Source organism: Hylobates moloch, unplaced genomic scaffold, assembly GCF_009828535.3.
Source record: "Hylobates moloch isolate HMO894 unplaced genomic scaffold, HMol_V3 SCAFFOLD_20, whole genome shotgun sequence".
NCBI lineage: Eukaryota > Metazoa > Chordata > Mammalia > Primates > Hylobatidae > Hylobates > Hylobates moloch.
The window spans coordinates 33,806,085-33,821,977 of NW_026652295.1; the positions used below are offsets into that span (position 1 = coordinate 33,806,085).

General features: G+C 46.7%; 1 protein-coding gene across 5 annotated transcripts in view; it reads left to right on the top strand.

The window, feature by feature from the left end:
* The first annotated feature begins 231 nt into the window (after nt 1-231).
* ZNF76 (zinc finger protein 76) overlaps nt 232-15,893 on the top strand; it is a 31,122-nt gene continuing 15,460 nt past the window's right edge. For 4 of the 5 annotated variants that reach the window (XM_032140401.2, XM_058432413.1, XM_058432411.1 and 1 more), the window contains exon 1: nt 232-431. The gene's annotated coding sequence lies outside the window, so the exon portion shown is untranslated. Of the gene's footprint in view, nt 432-455; nt 546-15,893 lie in introns of those variants that run through there. The other variant, XM_032140399.2, reaches the window with a different exon arrangement.

Below are 15,893 nucleotides of genomic sequence, written 5' to 3' on the forward strand. Positions count from 1 at the left end.
CCCGCAGGCCGCAGAAGTGATGGCACAAAGCCCTCGAGGCCTCCGCCACCTCCTCACGCTTCTGGTGGACCGAATCCTTGGAAGGGACAGGTAGCGGTTCCCGATTGCTATAGCGACGACCCGGCTTCGAGCCGCGCCCAGGCCCTGACCCGGGCGTCGTGACGTCAGTACGCCTTCCCTGGGCGCTCAGCCTCGCGGGCCATGCGTCACCCCGGCCTTGTGGGGGGCGGGGCTCCGAGGAGCTCGGTTCAGATCCCGGCCGCCTGGGCTCCAGGAGCCCCGGAACCGGGATAAGTTGGATGGCTGCCGCGGCGAAGCGGGGGGCGGGGTGGACCGTGCCCGGTATTTTCTATACGGGTTCCGGGGCCCGGTAGAGGCGCGCCAAGAGGAGAGGAAAGTGCGGCGGCCCTGGAACCTGGATATCGCGCGAGGCAAGCTGCGCGCGGGCGGGCGGGCTATGGCGCAGGCGGGTTGTGGGGCCGGTGCTGGTGGCGGGGCCCGGTGCATGGCGGTCTGTCGGCGGAGTCGCCCTCGGGGGCTGTCAGGTTGGTGGCTGCGGGAAGAGTGGGCCAACCATGCCCAGGGCGGGAGGCCGGGCGGGCGCAGGGCCCCGGGAAGGTCCCGAGCCCGGCGTGCCCACCTCCTTCTGGTCCTAGCAGGGCGGCCTGGCCGCTGGACCGCGGCCGGTCCCCCTCCCCCACCCAGGGTCCCTGCCCCTGTTTTCCGCCTTGCGGCTCCTCCCCCGTGACTCCCAAACCCCACCCCGTGACGGCGCCCGCCTCCACCCTTGTGACCCCACACCCCACCCACTGACCCCAAGACCTCACCAGGTAACCGTTGGTTATTATTCATTTGCTGCTAACCCGGGAATTTCCCCAGCACTTCTCAGAGACCCACCAACCAGTGACTCCCTCAGTTTTAATCCGGTGACACACATGACCCTAAGATCCCTACACTCCTCCTTAGTGACCCCCAAACCTGGGTAACCCTCCTGGCCCCTCCGATTCTACCTTCTGTTCCCCACAAACTCGGTGACTCCCCTCAAAACTCTGCTGGCAACTCCTAAGCCCTACTCCAATAGTTTTCCACCCACTCACTTTGTATACAACCCTCAGTATCTTTACCTATAGCCCTATGACCCTCGTTCCACGTCTGTCTTTATCCTAAAATCACCCCCACTGGCATCTCTCTCTGCGATCCCAGCCCTTCAGTGTCAATCAGCACATGACTTAGAAGCGTCCAGCACCTTTCTGGTGCTGAGGAGGATATAGAGATTAATATGAAGTAGTAATAATTGGAGGCATCAGAGAATTCTGGATCAATCCAGAATCCAGTCAATCCAGTGTGTGGTCCCGGCTCTGTCACTGCTGTGCTTTAGGGACCTGGGAGAAGCCCCCTCCTTAGTCTGGACCTCAGTTTCTCATCATGACTGTGATGAGGTTGGGTTAGATGATCTTTGTGTTTCCTTCCATCTGTGAAATTGTGAAATTATGCAGTTCTCAGTCAAGATAATATTTTTTTGCAATCATCTTTGTACCCCACCCTGGAAGTTTCCTCTTGTAACCTCACCCCAGGATCTGCTTGCATCATGAACCTTACTCCCTCATTCCCGGATCACCCTCTTCACTCTTAATAATGCATACCCATTTCCCTTGATCAGGCCCCGTCAGTTAACATGTTTGCAAAGCAGTATAGCAGAGTGCTTCATTTGGGGGCATTGAGTTCATAACAAACCTAGGTTCCAGTCTGATTCTGGCCCTTCAGCTATGGGACTTTTGGTATATTATTTAGCCTGTCTTAACTTCAGTATCCACCTCTGCTAAGGGAGAAAATAGTAGTGCCTGACATAACACATGTAAAGCACCGGGCACCATGCCTGGCTCATAGGAACCCTTAGCATAAGCTGTTGTTAGAAATGAGAAGCTGCTATGGATCTTACTCTGTCCTGAGTGCTAGGGATTTAACAGACTGAACATGTGGCCCATAGCTTGCATTATATTGCTACTACTGACATCTTGGAATCCCTATCTTCTCATCTCTGCTGTAGCCTCACTTCTCTGGTTCTTACCCTGATTTTACGTCAGTAACGATTGGCTTGCTGAATACCTACTGTGTGCCAAGCTCTGGATGTATAAGTTAAATTTACCTCTCAACAGCCCCAAGAGTTAATTATTATTATATCCACCATTTTCCCTTCCCATATTTTTGGTTGGTTGGTTGGTTGGTTGGTTGGTTTCAGAGAAATGAACCAGAAACTCACACAGCTAAGTAGCAGAGCTAAGATTTGAACCCACAGTTTAAAAAAACAAAACAAAACCCTACTCCATTGCCTGTCTTTCCCCCAAACTTACTCAACCTCAGCTCCTTGTTCCTTATTTTCTAGTAATTCCTAAATCCAACATCAGCTCATTCCTTGATCCCCAAGGTTTCTGTTCTTGAGCTCCTAGCCTCAAGGGATCCTCCCATCTTAGCCTCTCAAGTAGTTGAGATTATAGGCGTGAGCCACCGAGACTGGCCCTGACCCCGTTTCTATTACCCTTTGCCATGTAACTTGGTGACTTTCTCATCCTACTGTTCATGACTTTTGATCTCATATCCCCTGAAGCCCCTGCGCCTTGTAGGGGAGGGAAAATATCTTTTTAGGTTCATGGCTTAGGCCCCTATAACAAAACAGATTTAATAAGAGAAGATTATATACATTTATTTAATGTAAGTTTCATGTGACAGGAGCCTGCATAAGGAAATGAAGACCCAAAGAAATGATTAAACTTGTGTATTTTTATACTAGATTTGATGAAGAGTGGATAGTTGTGGAAAAATACAAAAAGGGTAATATCAAATAGTAATAAACTGGGAGAAACTTAGAAAGGCCTGTTTGTTCAGGCTTTTCTCTGTGTCCCTGTGTCTTCACAGATAAGGGTGCTTCTTTCCTCTGAATATAGGGAGGGCACCTCTCTATGAGGGTATTATGACCTGCTTCAGGGGAAAGTCAGAAAAATCCTTCCTAGGTTTTGTGATCTGCTTCAGGGGAGAAGAGCCTCGGAGAAAGTGAGAGTGACCTTCGTACTGCCATTTTCTCAAGTTGCCATATTTTGGAATAGTGTCTTGAACCCTACTGGAGTAGTGTCTTCAAACCCTAGGATGAAGAACAGTCAACTTCTGTCTTCATCCTTTGCCCATATATCTCTTGTTCTATGAATCTTTGAGGCTCCCAGCCCTTACCCCGTGAACTCACTCACCGTACAGTGTCTCCCACCTCACTGGCACTTTACCCCAAATCCTTTCATCTTGTTAAGTCCCTTAGCCCCAGGAATCCACATGTCTGTATGCTCTAAAACCCTCTAGCCCAGTAGTCTTTCATCCTATTTTTAGTCTCAGTGTTCTACTCCCACCACCCCACCTTCTGCCATCCTCAGCCACATTCTGTGACCTGAAACCTTCATATAATTTGTCCTTCATTTAGTGACCTCTTGATGTGACTAGCTTCAATGGAATCAGCTCCTTCCATCCCAGCATGAACCAATCCTGTATAACTTGCACACCCTCCCATTCTAAGGCCTCTCCTCTCATACCCCTGCCCAGTATCCTGTGAGATCCTGCCTCTCAGATTCCTCCCTCACCTTTTCAAACCCGGATTGTCTTTCACCCTTCCACAGGGCCTTCCCCTTCCTGCCTTCCTCTTATTTGTCCCCTCAGCTATCCTCACCTCACCAATCTTGATAACTGATTACAATATAAATCTCCCTTCCATCTCAGCTCTGCTCCTTTCTTCCTCCACTCTCTTGTGCATCTATCTCCAGGGCCATGCGTATGCCCCTGCTGCTTTCAGCTCTGCTTCCTTCATATGCCGCACTGTCCCACCAAAATTCATCAGTCTCTTCGGTTTATCCAGAGAACTACACTCTTCTCTGGGAACTTCTGATGACTTCTGATAATAGATCACCAAAGGATCTTGGTTTTTTAGAGGGCAGGGAGAGAGCCCTTGGAAGTCCTTCAGAATCAATCTAGCTGTGTCTCCTGGACACCCTCCCACTATCCTGTTATGAAGCTGCTTGCTGTATATGCCCTCAGGGTAGAACGCTTTGGGTGTCAGCTTCTGCAGGCACTGAATTAGCCCCATTGTTTTCCAAGCCCTGGGAAAACTTGATAATCCCCACCCACTGAAGTCTGGAGAGTCAGTAGCAAAATGTGACATCAAAGATCCACATCCAAAAGTCTATTCTGTGGGTCACCAAATTCCCAGGTCTCTTATAATGTACTTATTGGCTGTACAGCAATAAATACAGCAGAAACTAAAACTAGAGTTGAGGAAAGGGTATACCCTGGGTTCTACAACTGCTGTGGGTGGATTTTAAAAAGGAGCTCTTGCCTTAGATTTGTTTACTTAGGGCACAGAACTTATTCTGCCTTGTTTTTGAGTTATTTGTGTACTTTTCTCACCCCCACTCTGTAAGCTCTGTGAGAACAGAGACTAGCTTTTCTTTTCTTTTCTTTTCTTTTTGAGATGGAGTCTCACTCTGTCACCCAGGCTGGAGTGCAGTGGTGCAGTCTCGGCTCACTGCAACCTCCTCCTCCTGAGTTCAAGTGATTCTCCCACCTCAGCCTCCCAAGTAGCTGGTATTACAGGCGCCTGCAACCATGCCCAGCTAATTTTTGTATTTTTAGTAGAGATGGGGATTCACCATGTTGGCCAGACTGATCTCTAACTCCTGACCTCAGGTAATCCACTCGCCTCAGCCTCCCAAAGTGCTGGGATTACAGGCGTGAGCCCCTGCGCCTGGCCGGTTTTCTTTATCTTCTATCTTCATCTCATCCCTCACATTTAGCAGGTAGTCAGTAAATACCTGTTGGATTAAATTAACTCACTCAGAAATTCTGCATCAGGTATACACAAGTAAAAGCAGTTCATGTCTACATTCATTTTGTGGACACAACAACACCCCTCCCCAAAGTTCTCCAAACATGATAATGGGCATGTCCCTTGATTTAAGCAGTCGGGAATTTAGACACTTCCTTTTTTAGTCATTGCTCGGGTGGGGGAATGGGTATAAGTGCTTTTCTTTTTTTTCTACTATATTTCTGGTAATATAGATTGTTTGACGCAGTTGCTCGAATACAGTGGTAACAGCATCAGGGGCTGTCTTATATAAATCTGTTCTCAAGAAAACAGGTAGTTTGAAATATTTAGTGTGGGTTGCAGAGACGATTAAGGAACAGAGGAAACCAAGGAGGCAAAATGTTGGTAATTTTTGAAGTTGGGTAATGGGTTCAAGAGGTTCATTATACCATTCTTTCCATTTTTGTGTATGTTGGAAATCCATTATAAAAAGATTAAAGACGGGCAGCTAGGTGAACAAGTGCAAATTTAGCACTGTTCCTTGGAAAACACCTCAGAGCAAATGAGCTACTGTTTCTGAATCAGTACGGTTATCTAGGTTAAGTAGTATATTTAGTCCTAACCTTTCTCTGACCTCTTCTGTTTGTAAGATATCAGGATGCTAAATTTAAAAATTAGCACCCTGCAGAATTCTGTACCTGGTGGCCTGGGAATTGTAACATCCTGGCATCAAGCACCTGTTGCCCTGCTTCTCAGCTTAGGTGTGGTTTCTGGTGGAATAGGGCTGGACCTGAGAAGAGGGTGAGACAGTAAGGAGGAAAGAGGGACCGAGGGCTGGGGAGAGACCAGAGCTCACCTAGGGTCTTCCCCTTCTTGCCTAAAGCTTTCAGGTTAGTGGGAGTTCCTAAAGGTATACATATTCATTCATTCACTGATTCATTCATCCCCCCCAAATATTTGGTGAATATCTGCTATGTGCCAGGTACTTTTCTAGGTAGTGGGAATAGAGCAGTGAGCTCACTGTTTGAGGAATGGACAGGGTAGAGACAGACAATAAACAAATAAGTAAAATATATATTGAGAAAATTAAGCAGAGAAGGGAGATAGAAAGTGCCAGGAGTAGGCCAGGCGCAGTGGCTCACACCTATAATCCCAGCACTTTGGGAGGCCGGGTTGGGTAGATAACATGAGGCCAGGAGTTTGAGACCAGCCTGGCCAACATGGCGAAACCCCAGCTCTACTAAAAATACAAAAATTAGCCAGGCGTGGTGGCAGGCACCTGTAATCCCAGCTACTCGGGAGGCTGAGGCACGAGAATCACTTCAACCCAGGAGGCAGAGGTTGCAGTGAGCCGAGATCATGCTGCTGCACTCCAGCCTGGGCGACAGAGCGAGACTCTGTCTCAAAAAAGAAAAAAAGAAGAAGAAGAAGAAAGTAAGTGCCAGGATTCTGGGTGTTAAAATTTTAAATAGGGTATTTGAAGAGGGTCCCACTAAAAAGGTAACATTTGAGCAAAGACCTGAAGGAAGTTAGGGGGTAAGTCAAGCATACATCTAGGGAAGTTTATTCCAGTCAGGAAGAACAGCAAACACAAAGGCCCTGAGGCAGGATTGTGCTCTATATATTCAAGAAACATGAGGAAGCCAGCCAATATGGCTGCAGTATATTAGTGAGAGAAGAAATGGCAGATGTTGTAGTGGGGGTGAATTGGGAGCAGATCACACAGGCCACTGGCTTTTAGTGTGAGTTGTGAGTGAGATGGTAGCCATTAGAGAATTCTAGGCAGAAAAGTAACATGGCCTGACATACTGAAAAGGTCATTCTGGCTGCTGTGTTGAGAATAAGCTATAATGGGGCAAAAATGGAAGGAGAGAAACTGGTTAGGAGGCTACTACAATAGTCTAAGCAAGAGAAGTTGGTGGCTTGAACCCAAGGTGAAGCAATGGAAAGGTGAGAAGTGGTTGGCTTCTGGATATATTTGGAAAGGAGCCAACAGGATTTGCTGATGGACTGGATGTGATATATAAAAGAAGTAGCAGTTGAGGGTGGCTACAATTTTTTTTTTTTTCAAGACAGTCTCGCTCTGTCGCCCATGCTGGAGTGCAGTGGCATGATCTCGGCTCACTGCAACCTCCACCTCCTGGGTTCAAGCGATTCTTCTGCCTCAGCCCCCTGAGTAGCTGGGACTACAGGTGCATGCCAGCAAGCCTGGCTAATTTTTGTATTTTTAGTAGAGATGGGATTTCACCATATTTGCCAGGCTGATCTCAAACTCCTGAACTCGTGGTCTGCCTGGCTCCCACATTTTTGGCCTGAGTAGCAAAATGGTAGAATTCCCATCTACTGAAATTGGGGAGCCTAGAAGGAGGGCAGGTTGTTAGAAGGAGGAGATAAGGAATTCACTCTTGAACATGTCAAGTTTGAAGTGTTTTTGGATATCAAAGTCAAGATGTTGAGGCTAAGGTGGGAAGATCACTTGATCCTGGGAGATCGAGACCAGCCTGGGCAACATAATAAGACCTCATCTCTACAAAAATTTAAAAATTTAAAAAAAGAAAAATTAGCCGGGCATGGTGGCACACACCTGTAGTTCCACCTACTCGGGAGGCTGAGGCAGGAGGATCGTTTGAGCCCAGGAGATCAAGTCTGCAGTGGGCTATGATCATGCCACTGCACTCCAGCCTGGACAGCAGAGCGAGACCCTTTCTCAAAGCAACAACAACAACAAAAACAGTTTGAAGAATATTGCATTAAAAATATATCCACCAGGCAAGGTGGCTCATACTTAATCTCAGCACTTCAGGAGGCTGAGGTGAGACGATCACTTGAGGCCAGGAGTTCAAGACCAACCTGGGCAACATAGCAAGACCCCATCTCTACAAAAATAAATAAATAGAGATAGATGTAAGTAAATAAATAAATAAATTAGCCAGGCTTGGTAGTGCACACCTGTAGTCCCAGATACTTGAGAGGCTCAGGCAAGAGGATTACTTTAGTGTAGGAGTTCAAGGTTGCAGTGAGCCATGATCATGCCATTGCACTTGTAGTGTGGGTGACAGAGCAAGACCCTGTTTCTATATATATGTGTGTGTGTGTGTGTGTATGTATTTATATGCACATATATATATCCAAGAGGTAGTTGGACTTCTGGTAGTTAAAGGAAGAAAACTTCTTGAGGCAGTTCTCCACCTTGGTGTTTATGCCAGCATGAATTAGAAAAGAAGTAGATCGATGTTTTTCATTTTCTTTTGAGACAGGGTCTTGCTTTGTTACACAAGTTGAAGTGCAGTGGCACAATCATGGCTCTCCACAGCCTCGACTTCCTGGGCTTGAATGTTCCTCCCACTTCAGCCGCCGAATAGCTGGGACTACAGCCATGTGCCACCATGCCTGGCAATTATTTTTGTAGAGACAGTGTCTGCACCTGACCTCAGCCTCACATTGATTTTTTAAGATGGTGTCTCGGCTGGGCATGGTGACTCATGCCTGTAATCCCAGCACTTTGGGAGGTTAAGGCAGGTGGATCACCTGAGGTCAGGAGTTCGAGACCAGCCAGGCCAACATGGCGAAACCCCGTCTGTACTAAAAATACAAACACATTAGCTGGGCCTGGTGGCGCACACCTGTAATCCCAGCTACTCTGGAGGCTGGGGCAGGGGAATTGCTTGAACCCAGAAAGTGGAGGTTGCAATGAGCCGAGCTCACACCACTGCACTCTAGCCTGGGCGACAGAGTGAGACTCTGTCTCAGAAAAAAAAAAAAAAAAGACGAGTCTCACTCTGTTGCCCAGTGCACTCTGGAGTGCAGTGGTGTGATCTCAGCTCACTGCCACCTCCACCTCCCAGGTTCAAGCGATTGTCTTGCCTCAGCCTCCCGAGTAGCTGGGATTGCAGGCGTGCACCACCACACCTGGCTAATTTTCATATTTTTAGTAGAGATGGGGTTTCACCATGTTGGCCAGACTGATCTCGAACTCCTGACCTCTAATGATCTGCCTGCCTCGGCCTCCCAATGTGCTGGGGTTACTTACAGGTGTGAGCCACCGCACCTGGCCAGACATTGATTTTTAAAGCCCAAGTCAGGGCCAGGCACAGTGGCTCACACCTATAATCCCAGTACGTTGGGAGGCCAAGGCAGACAGATCATGAGGTCAGGAGTTCAAGACCAGCCTGACTAACATGGTGAAACCCCATCTGTACTAAAAATACAGAAATTAGATGGGCATGGTGGTGCATACCTGTAATCCCAGCTACTCAGGAGGCTGAGGCAGGAGAATCGCTTAAACCCAGGAGACTCCATCTCAAAAAAAAAAAAGAAATGGGGGTCTCACTATGTTGCCCAGGCTGGTCTCAAACTCCTGGGCTCAAGGGATCCTCCCACCTCAGCCTCCCAAAGTGCTGGGATTTCTTTTAAATGGCGCTTCTTCTTTTAAAAAGAAGAAAAAAAATTGAAGAAAAAAGCAATATGCTTTATGCAAAGATGTGTTTAGCTGTTTTAAACTTGTGTTATGTTAATACAAAGTTCTGTTACTAATTTCCTGTTTGTGTTTCGTCAGTGTTTAGAAACCCACAGAACCAGGCCTGTTCACTAGGTTTTTCTGCGTGTAGTGAAGTATTTTTCTATAATAAACATTGAATCATTTTACTGCAACTTTTCCAAATCTGGTTCTGATTTGTTTGCCACTCATCTTCATTAGCCTTCATCCCTCCCAAACTAATGTGTCTTTGTACTCATGAGAAGTTTTCTGTGTTTACAAGTGAAGAAGTTTCTGAGTGAAGATTAAGTCGCAGTTATTTTTTCTAATCAAAATTGAACATTCTTTTCAGGCAAATGTTTTTGTTGTTGTTTTCTTTTTTTGGCTTCTAAATACAGTTGCCCTCTGGGCTGGCTGAGGCAGAGTACAGAAAGCCTTGTTCCAACTCTCCAGAGTTCTGGTTGGCAGAAGACAATAGAATAGCGAACAGGTGCCTGTAGTCAGCACAGCCCAGCTCGCATGTGGAGCACAGTAGGTCTCAACCATGATAAAGTGGAGAAACACAAAAACCATGGCTACTCTTTAGTTTCCTATCTTTCACATCCCTTAATTTTTCTCCTTTGAGGAGGCAGTTTAAGCACATCTTGATTCATGGAGAGACCTAAAGATCCAAAGTATCTAAAAAGTTGGGAGTAGTGGCACACACCTATAGTCCCAGCCACTCAGGAGGCTAAGGCAGGAGGATCTCTTGAGCCCAGGAGGTTGAGTTTACAGGAGCTATGATCACTGCATGCCAACCTAGGCAACAAAATGAGATCCTGTCTCTAAATAAATAAAAGGTTTTTCTAAATGTTATCTCTCCTCAATAATTACAATTTATGTTTTAACATTAAGAAACACATCGATATATTGCAAAAGTGAAGGGTTGTTTTCCTGCATCAGGACCAGTAATGGGTTGTTTATTTAAAAGTGCAGCAGGCCGGGTGCAGTGGCTCACGCCTGTAATCCCAGCATTTTGGGAGGCCAAGGTGGGTGGATCAAGAGGTCAGGAGTTCGAGACCAGCCTGACCAACATGGTGAAACCCCGTGTCTACTAAAAATACAAAAAATTAGCCGGGCGTGGTGGTACGTGCCTGTAATCCCAGCTGCTCAGGAGGCGAGGCAGGAGAATCACTTGAACCCAGGAGGCGGAGGTTGCAGTGAGCCGAGATCACGCCATTGTACTCCAGCGTGGGCGTGAGAGCAAGACTCCATCTCAAAAAAAAAAAAAAAAATGCAGCAAACAGAACTGGATTTGCTCCTAGTTCTGGGAAAGTCAAGAGTGCTCCCTTCTGTCTTCACTCTTTTCTCACCTTCCCCTCTCCCAGTCTGTCTCTCCCCTATACCCAGCTCAGGTCATTGCAGAGCTAGTAAACCTTATACCCTACAAGGAGAAAACAGAGCAGCCACCCTCACTGCCCCTCTGCCCTGTCTCGGAGGGCTGCAGGAGTAATGAGTCTGAACCGTCAAGTGCAGGCAGAACTCACACATAGCCATCCTGAAGCAGTAACAAGCCTTTCTTTGGCTCTGCCCATGTCACTGTTGTTAGTTCAGTGCCAGCACAGGAGGATTCAGAGTAAACCATCATTGAAAGAAAGTACAGGGAGAAAAATGGCAATCAGGGCACTGGTAGATGCCTGGCAGCCACAAAGATTCCTCCTCACCCTCTGCAGTCAGGCTTTTCTGGAAGGCAGCTTCAGAGATTGGGAAAGGTCAGGGAACAACAGTAGCCTCTTTTAAAGGTTTGTATTATGAGACTTAGGAAGGAAACGTGAATGAGTTGAGGTTATTTAGCCTGGACGCGAGAACATGAAAAAGAGTGGAAATTTGTTTTCTTTGAGTCTAAGAAGGGTTATTTTGGGAAGTGTGGCTACCAGCTATTCCCTCTTTCCATTGCGGGTAGGCCAAGAAGGACTGGGTTTAAGTTACAGTGGGTGAGATGGAAGTTAACCCGTATTCAAGTGTTTTGAGTGCTGACAGTGTGCCGGTCACAGTGAATTAGCAGAAGGAAGAAGTGTGCCAGACATTGAGAAGTATGGGCTCTGGGGCCAGCCAGCCTGGCTTGGAATCCTGGCTTCAACACGTAGTAGCGTTGGAACCTTGGACAAGGTACTATACCTCTAAGCCTTAGTTGCCTCATCGGTAAAATGGGTATAATATACCTACTTCCCCATCAGTTATTTTTAAGAGTAAGAGTTAATATTGGTAAGGTGCTTTAAAAAGTGGCTGGTATATATTAATCACATTTATATGTGATAAAAATAAATATTAGCATGAGCAGTAGAAAGGATCTTAGGGTAATTTGGGCCAGCATTTCATTTTACAGATAAGGAGGCAGACATAGAGATAGAATCGAGATTAGAAGCCAATTCTGTAGTCCAGGGTGGTTGCCACTAGTCCTAGCTGTTTTAGGAATCCGTATTGCTTCAAAAGCATTTCCCTTTAGGTTCCTCTTCCTTCCCCTCCTCCTGATAGCTGGTATTTCTACAGTACAGGCATATGTGCCCTCATTTAATCCCTTACAGCAGGCTATGAAGCAAATGCCACTATTATCTCCATTTTTTCAGAAGTGACATCTGAGGCTCAGAGAGGCTCATTTACCTGCCCAAGGCTACACAGCTTCTGAGAAGTTAAGCCTGGATTAAAACCCAGCCCTCTGACTTCAGAGCCTGTGCTCTTAACCACACCACCGATTTTCCTTAGAAAGTCCCAGTGGAGTGCAGTTGTGCTCAATTAAACCATGTGAGTATTTGACAAAGGTGAGCTGCAGGAGCCATAGTGCCCAGGGAGTCTCAGGGTATTTTGCAATCCCTTTTCAACCTATATCTTTTATTTATTTATCTATTTATGGTTTTTTTTTTTTTTTTTTTTTTGAGACAGAGTTTTGCTGTTGTTGCCCAGGCTAGAGTGCAGTGATACAGTTTTGGCTCACTGCAACCTCCGCCTCCTGGGTCCAAGCAATTCTCCTGCCTCAACTTCCCAAGTAGCTAGGCATGTGCCACCACACCTGGCTAATTTTTGTATTTTTTTTTTTTTTTAGCAGAGGTGGGGTTTCACCATGTTGGTCAGGCTGGTCTCGAACTCCTGATCTCAAGTGATCCGCCCGCTTCGGCCTCCCAAAGTGCTGGGATTACAGGCATGAGCCACCGTGCCCGGCCTGCTTTGTTTTTAGACCTGAGTTTCTCTTATGTGTCTTCTGACACAGTGCAGTTACACTAAAGCAGGTTACCCAAAGAATCTACGTGATGAAGAGAGTGAAACTTGAAGGTCATAGAGTAGACCAAGAGAGGCCGGGAGCAGAGCTCTTGTGAGATAGGGACCACGTGGAGGTTATCAGGGCTCTGGGCAAGGATGCTAATAGACCAGAGATGTCAGATGTCAGAATCCCCACCTTGACCAGTGGTTCTTCACCATTAATCCCTAGCAGACCCTGATGACAGCCTTGGACTTCCCTCTCTCCTGGAAAATGCAAAGGCTCACACACCAAAAAAGTATTTTGGAGTAGCTTCAAGTTTCATAAACCCCCAGCTTCACCTCTGTGCTTGGCAGCATAGTAATTAATGTCACACTCTGGATTAAATGGCCTAGGGTCAAATCCTCCTTTACTAGTTAGCTGTGTAACCTTGAGCAAGTTACTTAACTTGGTCTTGGGCCTCCAGTTCCTCACTTTTAAATGAGGATAATCATAGCATTTGATTATAGGATTGTTAGAATTAAATGAGTTAATGTATGTGACATTCCTAGCACATGGTTAACTCTACAGTAGTGTTCACTATATAATAGTAGTATTGCTGCCCTTGCGTCTTAGCCCATTTAGTAAATGTTTACGGACAGAATGAATGAATAATTCTAGTTGAGATGCCAAGCCTGGGGTAGAGCATTCCAATCAGCGTGTCGCAGATGGTCTATAGGTTTTTTTGGGTTTTTTGTTTGTTTTTGAGACGGAGTCTCACTCTGTCGCCCAGGCTGGAGTGCAGTGGTATAATCTCGGCTCACTGCAAGCTCCGCCTCCCAGGTTTACGCCATTCTCCTGCCTCAGCCTGCCAAGTAGCTGGGACTACAGGCACCCTCCACCACGCCTGGCTAATTTTTTATATTTTTAGTAGAGACTGGATTTCACCCTGTTAGCCAGGATGGTCTGGATCTCCTGACCTCGTGGTCCACCCGCCTTAACCTCTCAAAGTGCTGGGATTACAGGTGTAAGTCACCACGCCCAGCCGGTTTTTGTTTTGTTTTTTTCTTTTTTTTTGAGACGGAGTTTCGCTGTTGTTGCCCAGGCTGGAGTGCAATGACACGATCTCGGCTCACCACAACCTCTGCCTCCCAAGTTCATGCGATTCTCCTGCCTCAGCCTCCCAAGTAGCTGGGATTATAGGCATGTGCCACCACGCCCAGCTAATTTTGTATTTTTAGTAGAGATGGGGCTTCTCCATGTTGGTCAGGCTGGTCTTGAATTCCCGGATGGTTTGTAGTTTTGCCAAGATATTGATCCGCTCACCCCTTAGGGCTGTCAAAGCCCCAGTTGGTTGCTTCTGGCTTCAAGCAGTGACATCTGCAATGTGAACTTCTGACTTTAAGCAGCAGCATCTGCAATGCAATGTACAAATATCTGTCTCTCTAGGTCCCCTGACATGGAAACAGTTTGGGTAGCACCAGTCGAGGATATCAGTTGGTAAGTCGTGAGAATCCAGTAGGCAGTCCAGATTCCAAGTCCAGGAGAATTTTGAGAATAGGTGTCAAAGAGAGTCTTCACGACTGCACTGAGTTTAGAGGCCATGGGCTTCCTGCAGGCTTCACAAGTGTTGGGGTCCACTGCTAGAGCAGGCTTCACACCACAGTGGGTACAGAAGATGTCCTGCCAGCAGGAAGCTTCAATGCTTCCCACCTTGCACATGAGAGACCCAGGGAATCACTCACAGGATTTGTGGAGAGCCCACAGTATGAGGTGCTGGAGAAACCACTGTGACACAAAAACCAGACTAGAGCCCAAAGCCTTGTGTAGGCAACAGACAGTAAACAGATAGTGATAAGTACTGAAGTAGGTTGAGCCCAGAGGTGTGAGTGCTAGGAAAAGGTGGTACCTAGGCTGTGGGAGTTTATAACAGAACCCAGCCTTGTCTGCAAGGTGGACTCTAAGAGCTGTAGGAAACTATGGAAGGGTTTTAGTCAAGGAAGTGGTATGTTTAGATTTATACTCTTTTTTTCTTATAAATCCACTTTTATTTATTTACTTTTCATTAGCTTAAGTCCTTGAGGGGCACAGCATCACACAGATTCTGTGTTCAATAGCCTTAGCAAGATTGCTTGGGAATTTAGCACAAACCATGCCACTGTTTCCATGGGCCTGAGTTTACCTTTCCCCAGATTATGCTGGTTTTCCTCAGTTTGCTGCCAGCAGTCAGTGTGTTCTTTGCTTTATACATATAAGTACATCTCTTGCCTAAATAGAATTCAGTTTCATTTCGAGCATAAATACCTTCAATTTTTTTTTTTTTTTTGAGACAGAGTCTCACTCTGTCGCCCAGGCTGGAGTGCAGTGGCACAATCTTGGCTCACTGCAAGCTCTGCCTCCCAGGTTCACGCCATTCTCCTGCCTCAGCCTCCTGAGCAGCTGGGACTACAGGCGCCCGCCACCACGCCCGGCTAATTTTTTGTATTTTTAGTAGAGACGGGGTTTCACCATGTTAGCCAGGATGGTCTCAATCTCCTGACCTCATGATCCACCGTCCTTGCCTCCCAAAGTGTTAGGATTACAGTCGTGAGCCACTGCACTTGGCCAATACCTTCAATTTTAATAAGAGCTGTGTCCTCGCTTTGGTTCTGGAGGCCCCACTTACAGCTAGCAAAAAATGGCCTTGGACTACAGCCTTCCAAATGTATTTATCTTACTATTGTTTTTGAGACAGAGTCTCTCTTTGTCACCCAGGCTGGAATTCAGTGATATGATCATAGCTTACTGCAGCTTCAAACTCCTGGGGTCAGGCAATCCTCTCACCTCAGCCTCTTGTGTAGCTAAGATTGCAGGCATGTGCCACTACACCTGGCTAATTTTTTTTTTTTTTTTTTTTGTAGAGACAATGTGTTGCTGTGTTGCCCACATTGGTCTTGAACTCCTAGCCTCAAATAATCATCCTGCCTCAGCCTCCCAAAGCACTGGGATTACAGGCATGAGCCACTACACCGCACCCATATTTGCCTTTTAGAAGTCCTGTTCTCAGCAGGCCTCTACAGGCTCCAAGATGGTGGGAAGAGAGCTTTTTTTTTAAATTCACCCTGACAGCATAAACATGAATGTTAGAACATGAGTTGGAAGAGGCTGAGGCAGGAGGATCACTTGAGCCCAGGAGTTCGAGGTTACAGTGAACTGTGATGGAGCCACTGCACTCCAGCCTGGGTGACAGAGTGATACTTTGTCTCTAAAAAAAGGAAAGGAAAGAAAATGAATTGGAAACAGACAAAAGTTTATCTGAGGACATAAGTTAGAAGGCTCCTTATAGTTGTCGGGACGTGAAAGGTGATACGTGCCTGAAATAAGTACCTGGA